Genomic DNA, 10,732 nt, shown 5'->3' on the forward strand with positions numbered 1-10,732 from the left:
TGTATGAAAACTACAAGAACTGCACATAACTTGGCTCTGAAAACACTGGCCGAGTCCAGTGAATGACCTTGGATGACATCAGGAAAACTGCTGCATACTCAGCACAGGATTTAGAACTATCAGTGTACACTGCAATAGCATAAGAGTGAGAATGGAAGTAATCAATAAAGAGGAAACATGAATTGTCAGGACTTTCCAAGAAGGGAGAGAAGAGAGATATGCAGGATGGACATAAAGGGAAGGTAAATTAAGGGAAACCAATAGTGTGTGACTATAGAGGAAAATGGGGCGTAGCAAATAGGGGACGATGACTAAAAAGCCCTAAGCCCCATGACACAAGTTGAAAAAACCAACATTTTTGTTGGTTTTCAACCGAGCCATTGTTCATTATATTTGGTGCTTTTACTGCTTTTTCGTACAACAGCTGCGGAAGGGAAGGGTGACTGGCACCATATTTTAAGGTAAATATTGTATGTACTGTAAATTTATTTTGGTTTTATTTTTTATCTTTTTTATGCCTACCTGTATTGAGCACTTAATTTATGATAGTGTAAAAACATTATCAGGCATTTTAGACATTCGACAATGGAAAAACCACTTTTTCCACCCACCGGCAATTTTCGCTTACTGTATGGAATCGGGAACCTAAGAGCCGTACAAACAGGGCCCTTCTGTACTTCCAATCTCACTCTCATGCTATTGCAGAATATACCGATTGCTCTAAATATCCCAATGGTGTTGAGTATGCAGGTGTTTTTCCTGAAGAATAATCCAAGATCATTTACTATAATTGGCTAGCATTTTAACAGCAGAGTAACATGCAATTCATACTGCTATCATACGCACTGTGACCACGTTTGCACCATTCATAGTTGTCTTAGACTCCAAAAGTGTGTTACAGGCTTTGCAGAAAATCAACTCTCCTCATCCTTCATATACAGCATGGGTTATGTCACATTTCCAGTAAATACAAATTACAGTAAAACCTCTCATTAATGGACTAATGAGGGAAGGGGGTGTACAATTATGTTGACTGTCCATAACTCCTGTACTATGAAATTATTATTTCACAATTGTCTGGTTGTCTTCTGAGGTAGTGGATTTAGCCTGCTGATGTAGAAGACAACCAGACACTAAGAATACAGATATTGTAACCTGTAGTAATTTTATAGTACTCTATGCAATTTACAGTTATTTTACTTACCTTTTCATGGTGAAGAGGTGAGGCGTTAACTTCTGAGCCAGGAAAAACTGTCAAGCTTTACTGAAAATAATGTAGAGGACTAAGAAGACATTGATAGCTAAAAGACATAGATGGCCAAGGAAATGTAGATGGCCGAGATGTAGAGGGATGAGATGTAGATGACAGAGGATGTAGACGACTGTGAAGATGCAAATGGTTGAGATGTCGAAAGAGGAACAGATGTAAAAATGTATCCAGCTTAAATTGTTTACCACATTGATGCTGGTTCCTTGCAACACATTCTCTTAAGAATTTGTAAGTGGGGATAATGGGACTTCACCTCACTTTTGTCAAAGGTCATTGTACTTAGTGACATCAATCATATCTGGATGGGGCTGCTGTAGCCTGGACTGTACAAAGGTCAGAGATACAAGAGCAGACTTGGCCTGATACATCAGAAGACAGCCAGACACTAGTGCTATGGACAAAAATGTGGAATTATGGACTTCTATCCATTTTGTCTTATAAACAGAGCATTTGTCCAGCCAATTTTTTGTCCAAAATTGCCAATATCGGTTAATAACAGGTTTTACTGTAGTAGTTCTTAGGCAATCTCCCAAAAGCTCTACAACCTTTGGCAATAGCGATCCAAGTTGAACCACAATAAATTTTATATCAAACTAATTTCAGGTTCTTGGCCGTCCACTTCCCACTGCTCGTGTTTGAGAGTTTATACTCTTCCACTTACGTACTGGATGCACAACTCGCTCAAGTATACCACATGGAGAAATGCGCAGTGTCGCTTATCACAGACTCAGGTCGCACCATCAGTAAACCATATCTTAACACTGTCCTATTGTCAGTGGGATTGCAGGATTCACTTCTACTGACTCCACCACCAACAACACAATCAAACTGACGTCCATACTTAAAGTCCCACTTTTGACAGAGAATCACTGACTTTTTAACAAAATTAGCCTATTGTACCAACTTTGATTTACATTTTGCACTTGCACTCCCCCCTACCTTCACTAGCCCCTGCCCCCCCTTCCCTCACTAAATCCTACCTTTTGCCCCTTTCTATTTATGCACACCCCTCCCTGCAGAACTTTATGACCTTTGCAGATCTAGCACATAACTTGGTTACAATTAAATAATAATATAAATAGATATGCTGCAAACTGCCATTTTAGGCTTCAGCTCATGTTTGGGTTGCCTACCACCTCATGCTTAGAAAGAAATGTAGGCCTATGCAGTGCCTCATAGTACACACTTAAGTTGATTTGTCAGAGCATTTTCTTTTTCTTTGAACCTTTCCCCACACAGGGTAACTAACAATGCATGGCCTCCCATATGTAAAGGAACTATCAACAAACCTTTCATTTTCATAGCCATCCACTACCAAAAGAAATGTTACTGGTTACTTGCCAATGGGCAATAGCTCCAAGGCTGGGCTTAACTTCCAGGCAATATAAAAATGTGCAGTGCTGTATACAGATTTTCAGGCAAAGCAAATACAGAGGCAACTCTTAGTGAGTTCTCTCTGCCAGTTCCCCATGATGTCCAAAATCCCAGCAAGTACAACTTGTTCAAGTGCAAAGAGCTCACACTTACCTGTGAAAATTACTCTATATGAACAAAGGGCAAGTCAGTATACAGTAAGTCCTTCCTTTATGATGTTACTACATTCTGAAAATTATTTCTTGGTCAACTGTTCAAAACTCAGAACTTATTTTCATAAAAACACCCATGTTATAATCTGAGATTCATTACTACACAATTCATATCCAATTTCATGTATTTTTGAAACTAAGAATCTTTACTTGATATTTTACGTTCACTACTTTTTCTTTTCACATACAGATAGTATTAATTATTGTGGACGTGTTTTTAAACTGAGCAGAGCTGTAATACGTATAGCATAGTAGGGTACAGATACAGTATACAGGAGCAGGCAGCAGCAGGGCTATCAACCTCTCTCTCATTCTCACCAATTTATTCACTCCTACCATCCTTTTCATTGTGTACATGTGCTCACTACTTCCTCACTGTTACATTCATAGACCCTTCAAGGGGGCACCTTGATACCAGTGGGAGGCAACTGATCCAAGGAACTGGACTTCTTGTGTCTTTCCTTGGATTGAACCTGAATGCTTCCCATTCCCCAGGTGCATTACTACTCTTATGGGTTTAGTCCTTATAAAAAAAATATTCACAGGCAGAGCACTATGCCTATTCAGGAGTCACTCAGCACCTGGGAAGATGGGATGCATACAGGTTCAGTTGAAAAGTAGTGCAGGTCTAATTTCATGGATTAAAAAACTTTCACCAGCATCAGGGAATCTCCCTTGAGGGATCCTCATAACTGTGGTCGATTATTATTATAATAAAAAAGAAGCGCTAAGCCACAAGGACTATACAGCGCTGCAGGGCAGGAAGGAAGCGAGGGCATCAGGTGGCAAAAGGGAGATGGATGAGTAATAGGTTACAGATAACAGTGGGGCAGTGGATGGTGAAAGGGTAAAGAGCAGCAAGAGACTGAACTAGAAAGGGCTGAGGGGAGTGCGAAAAGTATCATCAGAGTTTGTGGAGTAAATCAGTCATTGTCAAGAAGTCAATGAGAGAGTCAGGATTAAAGGAGGGTCCATCAGCAAGAAGGGAAGGTAAAGAGAGAGTAGTAGAACAAAGACGACGTTGGAGGTAAATTCTGCGTGCTCGTTGATAGAGAGGGCAGTCTAACAGAATGTGGCTAATCGATACTGGAACTTGACACTGCTCACAGAGAGGAACAGGGTGCCTCTCAATGAGATACCCATGAGTAAGACGAGTGTGACCAATGCAAAGGCGGGAGAGAGTGGTCTCCCAACCTCAGCACTGATGACAAGAAGACGGCCAGTAACCTATGTTCGGATTAATAGGATGAAGTTTGTTACCGAGCAGAGTTGACCAACGTTGTTGCCAACGGGTGCGAAGGTGGGTAGCTATTGCAGCAAAATAGTCCAGAAATGGAACACCTCGATAGGAAATTGGTAGGTCATGTACTGCTGACCGCGCAGCAGTGTCTGCCTGTTCATTGCCCTGTATGTCGACATGACCAGGGACCCAACAAAAAACAATATCTTTATGTTTGGTAGAGATACGGCGTAGCCAAAGTTGGATACGGAGAACTAGGGGATGAGATGTATCAAATTTTCGTATAGCCTGTAAAGCACTAAGGGAGTCTGAGACTACTACAAATGATGATACAGGCATAGATGCGATACGAATAAGTGCTGCAAGAATGGCATACAGTTCAGCAGTAAAAATGCTAGCTGAAGATAGTAAATGTCCCCGCACGACGCTGTCCGGAAACACTGCTGCGAATCCGACGCCGTCTGAAGACTTAGAGCCATCTGTGTACACAGCGGTGGCATGAGAATGGGAGTGGAAGTGATCAAGAAAAAGAGAGCGGGAAGCCACCGTAGGCAGTTGAGCTTTCGAGCAAGGGAGTGAGAAAGAACAGACCCGAACAGCTGGAACTTCCCAGTGGGGTAGGGAAAAGTGAGATGCTACATGAACATATAAAGGTGGTAACTGAAGGGAAGACAAGAGTGAATGTAGGCGAAGAGAAAAGGGACGGAGCAAACAGGGGCGGCGAACGAATAAAGAAAGTCTACTAATATCGGTGACCATTCTATAAATGGAAGGATTGTGTAGATCGTGAGAGCGTACATAGTAGCGAAGGCAATGGGCATCACGGCGATCAGACAAGGATGGAACATTTGCTTCTGTATAGAGGCTCTCAACAGGGGAAGAGCGAAAGGCACCAAGGCACAAACGTAATCCTTGGTGATGGATAGAGTTAAGGCTAGAGAGAGTAGCAGGAGAGGCCGCGGAATAAATCTGGTCACCATAATCGAGTTTCGATAAAATGAGGGCTGAATGTAGGCGAAGCAGAGTTCGACGATCAGCTCCCCAGGAAAGATGAGCAAGGGTTTTAAGAAGGTTTAGCCGGCTGTGACAAGTTACCTTCAGAGAGGTTATGTGAGGTTTCCAGGATAACCGACGGTCAAAGAGAAGGCCTAGAAACCTGACTGTATCACGTTCGGGGATACGGGAGCCATAGAGATGCAAAGGATGATTGGAGATAACAGAGCGTCTAGTGGAAGTAATTTGGTGAGTTTTGGTACTTGAAAATTTAAACCCATGCGTGGTGGCCCAAGTGGAAACACGGTCGATCGCATGCTGGAGAGAAACTGCAATAAGATGACAGTCAGCGCCTGCACAAGCAATAGCAAAGTCATCAACATAAGAGTGATGACCAAATATTGGGTGGAAGAACAGAGGCCAAATCATTTATAGCAAGGAGAAAAAGTGTTGTGCTTAGAACACATCCCTGAGGGACACCTTCAGCTTGGATAAAGTCCGGGGAAAGAACATTATTGACTCGAACACGGAAATGTCTGTCAGTTAAAAAGTTCTTAAGGAAGGATGGTAGATTGCCTCGGAGGCCTAAGGAATGGGCCTGGGCCAAAATATTATACCTCCAAGTTGTGTCATATGCCTTCTCAAGGTCAAAAAATATGGCAATAACTGAGTGATTATTCGCAAAGGCATTACGAACATACGTATCCAAGCGTAGTAAGGGGTCTATGGTAGAACGACCCTTACGAAAGCCATATTGACTAGCGGAGAGACTGTTGTGTGTCTCTAAATACCACATTAAACGTCAATTTACGAGACGTTCCATCACTTTGCAAACTGAACTAGTAAGAGCGATGGGACGATAGTGGGAGGCATCATGTCCTGTAGTACCCGGTTTGCGGAAAGGGAGAACAATGGCAGATTTCCACAGCTGGGGAAGAACTCCTTGTGCCCAAATAAGATTGAAGAGGTGTAAGAGGACTACAAGGGCTGACCGATGTAAATGTTGTAACATACGAATATGAATGTCGTCAGGCCCAGCTGCCGATGATCGGCAAGCTGAGAGCGTTGCCTCCAGTTCTTGAAGCATAAAAGGCACATTATACTGTTCTTCTCTGAGAGAAGAAAAGTCCAAGGGTACTAACTCTCTGGCAGACTTTGAGGAAAGAAATGAGGGGCATAGATGGAGCCCTCGGGAAATACGGACCAGATGTGTGCCAAGTTCAATGGCAACGTCGAGAGGGTTTGCTACATCAACACCAGCGACCCGTAGAACAGGAGCTGGGTCAGGAGAGTATTTACCACTCAATTTCCTCACTTTTTTCCAGACTGCACTCATAGAAGAAGCAGAGGTGATGGTGGAAACATAGTCTTGCCAACAAGTGCGTTTAGCTTCACGGATGACACGGCAAGCGATCGCACGCTTCTGCTTAAAATCAAGAAGTCTCTCAGCGGTTCTATTGTACCGGTACCTGCCCCATGCAGCACGTTTCAAACGTACTGCACGAGCACAAGCAGGAGACCACCAAGGCACTCACTTCTGAGAATACCTGCCTGAGGTTTGGGGTATAGAATGAGAAGCTGCGGTATAAACTGACGTCGAGAAGATGTGTAGGAGCTCATCAATGGAGGATGAAGAAGGAACCTCACTAAAAGCAGTGAGGTGTGAGTAAAGATCCCAATTTGCCCGATCAAATTGCCAGCGAGGGCTACGGAAAGGTGGTGAATAGGAAGGAGAAGTAAGAATGATCGGAAAATGATCGCTGTCATGTAAGTCTGGTAGAACAGATCAGGTGAAGTCTAGTGCAGTGGAGGAAGAGCAGACTGATAGATCGATGCAAGAGAGAGTATGAGTACGAGGATCAAAATGGGTGGGAGTACTCGTATTTAAAACATGGAGGGGGTGAGAGGCGAGAAAAGCCTCCAACTGAATGCCATGTGAGTCACAATGAGACCCCCCCCAGAGGAAATGGTGGGCATTAAAATCACCAAGTAACAGAAGTGGTGGTGGTAAGGATGAAACAAGAAAGGCAAAGTCTGGGATAGAAAATGCTCGAGAAGGAGAGAGATATAAAGAACATATTGTAAACCACTTATTCAAGTGGATACGGGCTGCAGTGTAATGCAGCGAGGTATGGACAAATAGTCGACAGTACGGAATATCATTGCGTAGAAGAAGGGCACTTTCATTAAAGGTCCCATCTGAGAAAGGATCCGAAGAATACAATAAATTATAGCCTGAGATAGGTTGGAAAACAGCCGAGTGTAATTTTGGTTCTTGTAAGCAAGCACCAACAGGGGAAAACCTGGAAAGCAACATCTGAAGCTCACCCCGATTACCCCTGAGGCCGCGGATATTCCACTGTAAATAGGCCATGATTGGCGATGAAGAAAATATCAGGAATCTGTAGGTAAAGGCACCTACGGACTAGAGGGGTTAGAAAAGTCAACGTGTGGTGGCACTGGAAGACGTTCAAGTAGCGAAGGAACGGAGCGTTGCGAAGAATGGGGTTGTGAAGATGGAGGAGAGGGAAGAGAAGGAACAGGAAGTGAATCAGTGTCCATTGAAGGTTTAGTCTCTGCAATATATTCTGAAATGGCTTCAAGTGTTTCTGAATTCAAAGATGTATGGGAGACCATATTGGAGATAGAAGGAGGAGGGTGAGTAAAGATTGGGACAGTAATGGACTGTACCAAAGTAGAGGGGGAGGGAAGAGTGTAAGGGACTGGAGATGAAGTGTGGGGGGGGACAGAAGAGGCAGAAACCTGGGAGGTGGCAGAAGAGGGAGAAACTTGGGAGGGGACGGGGGTGGAAGGCATAGTACGAGGAGGAGGGTCAATCTCCACACTTGTAATAGAGCCAGAGAGAGGGGAAGAACTAGGTACAGAGACTGGAAAGGTAAAGTGTGGAGGTGGAAGAAGGGAAGGAAGGGGCAAAGAAGATTTGAGCAATGTGGATTTTTTGGACTTCTGAGTAGAGGGGCGATTGGTATTAGGTGTCGTACGAGGTCTTGTCGATACTGGGGCTTGTGAGGAAGGATGCGAAGATGTGAGAACAGACTGAGTTGTAGTCGGGACGTCAGAGCCAACTACATCAAAAGGATTAGATGCCGTAGTGGCTATGGGAGGGGTAACAACAGAGGAGGCTGCAGAAGATGGTACCCCAGAAGTGGGGGGATGTTTGGAAACACGAGAATAAGAAACATGGGCTAGTATCCCTTGGAGGCGGAGATGAGTAACTGCCATAGCATAAGGGAGACCTTCTGCCTCTTTGAGGCAACGGATTTCACGTTCATTTAAGTAGACCTGGCAACGGCGGGAGTACGAAGGGTGAGCTTCATTACAATTAAGGCAAGATGGAGGTTGACTGCAAGATGTATTAGAATGGTCGTCGGCACCACAGACTGGGCATTCGGCCATAGATCTGCAATATTTCGCTGGGTGACCAAAACGCCAGCAATTTCTACATTGTTGCGGTGTAGGTATCACCTTTCGAACTTGTAACCGATGTCCCGCGACATATACAGAGGACGGGAGTTCTCGGCTGTCAAAAGTTAAACGAGCCACATTGCAAGGGTAACGTCTCCGCCCCCGGGCAGGAAGGACATAAGTGTCTACTTTGAGGATTGGGAGATCCTGGAGTTCCAGCTGTTCAAAAATGTCATTGCCACATGACTGGAAATTCTGTTGGACTATGGAATGGGGCAGAATGACAGTACCACTACAAGAATTGAGAGAAAGATGTTTTTCAATAGTGATAGGAGTAGTATCGATATTCGAAAGGAGAGAAAGATCATGAGCTTGGGTAGCATTCTGGACAGTGACGATGCGCATACCGCTCTTGAGAGCATGAAATGAAATATCTCTACCAACATGACGCAGGAGCGCTTTGCCAATACAGTGGACCCCCGGTTAACGATTTTAATCCGTGCAAGAGGGCTCATCGTTATGCGAAATAATCGTTATGCGAATGAATTTTCCCCATAAGAAATAATGGAAATAAAATTAATCCGTGCAAGACGCCCAAAAGTATGAAAAAAAAATTTTTTTACCACATGAAATGTTAATTTTAATACACACAAACTGAAAAAGGCATGCACAATTAAATGACACTTACTTTTATTGAAGATCTGGTGATGATTGATGGGATGGGAGGAGGGGAGAGTGTGTGTTATTGTTTAGAAGGGGAATCCCCTTCCATTAGGACTTGAGGTAGTAAGTCCTTTTCTGGGGTTACTTCCCTTCTTCTTTTAATGCCACTAGGGCCAGCTTCAGAGTCACTGGACTTCTTTCGCACAAGATATCTGTCCATAGTGGCCTGTACCTCTCGTTCCTTTATGACTTGCCTAAAGTGTTTCACAACATTGTCAGTGTAATAATCACCAGCACGGCTTGCAATAGCTGTGTGAGGGTGATTTTCATCCATGAAGGTTTGCACTTCAAGCCACTTTGCACAGATTTCCTTAATCTTTGAAGTAGGCAACTTCTTCAATTTCTCTCTCCCCTCCTCCGAAGCAATTTCCTCAGGTGTGGCCTCTTGCTGTTGAAGTTGATCTAGCAGCTCATCAGTGGTTAGTTCTTCATTGTCCTCCTCCACCAACTCTTCCACATCCTCCCCACTAACCTCCAACCCCAAGGACTTTCCCAATGCCACAATGGATTCCTCAACTGGCACAGGATTCTCAGGGTTAGCCTCAAACCCTTCAAAATCCCTTTTGTCTACACATTCTGGCCACAGTTTCTTCCAAGCAGAGTTCAAGGTCCTCTTTGTCACTTCCTCCCAAGCCTTACCTATAAGGTTTACACAATTGAGGATATTAAAGTGATCTCTCCAAAACTCTCTTAGAGTCAGTTGAGTTTCTGAGGTCATTACAAAGCACCTTTCAAACAGAGCTTTTGTGTACAGTTTCTTGAAGTTGGAAATAACCTGCTGGTCCATGGGCTGCAGGAGAGGAGTGGTATTAGGAGGCAAAAACTTCACCTTAATGAAGCTCATGTCCCCATAAAGTCGCTCTGCCACGTCTGTAGGATGACCTGGGGCATTGTCTAACACCAGGAGGCACTTAAGTTCTAATTTCTTTTCAGTTAGGTAATTTTTCACATTGGGGGCAAATGCATGGTGTAACCAGTTATAGAAAAATTCCCTAGTGACCCATGCCTTACTGTTTGCCCTCCACAGCACACACAAATTATCCTTGAGGACATTCTTTTGCCTGAACGCTCTGGGAGTTTCAGAGTGATACACTAATAAAGGCTTCACTTTGCAATCACCAGTAGCATTGGCACACATCAACAAAGTAAGCCTGTCTTTCATAGGCTTATGTCCTGGGAGTGCCTTTTCCTCCTGAGTAATGTAGGTCCTGCTTGGCATTTTCTTCCAGAACAGGCCTGTTTCATCACAATTAAACACTTGTTCAGGTTTCAGTCCTTCAGTTTCTATGTACTCCTTGAATTCCTGCACATATTTTTCAGCCGCTTTGTGGTCCGAACTGGCAGCCTCACCATGCCTTATCACACTATGGATGCCACTACGCTTCTTAAATCTCTCAAACCAACCTTTGCTGGCCTTAAATTCACTCACATCATCACTAGTTGCAGGCATTTTTTTAATTAAATCGTCATGCAACTTCCTAGCCTTTTCACATA

The sequence above is a fragment of the Cherax quadricarinatus genome, chromosome 19, assembly GCF_038502225.1.
Source record: "Cherax quadricarinatus isolate ZL_2023a chromosome 19, ASM3850222v1, whole genome shotgun sequence".
NCBI classification, from domain to species: Eukaryota; Metazoa; Arthropoda; class Malacostraca; order Decapoda; family Parastacidae; genus Cherax; species Cherax quadricarinatus.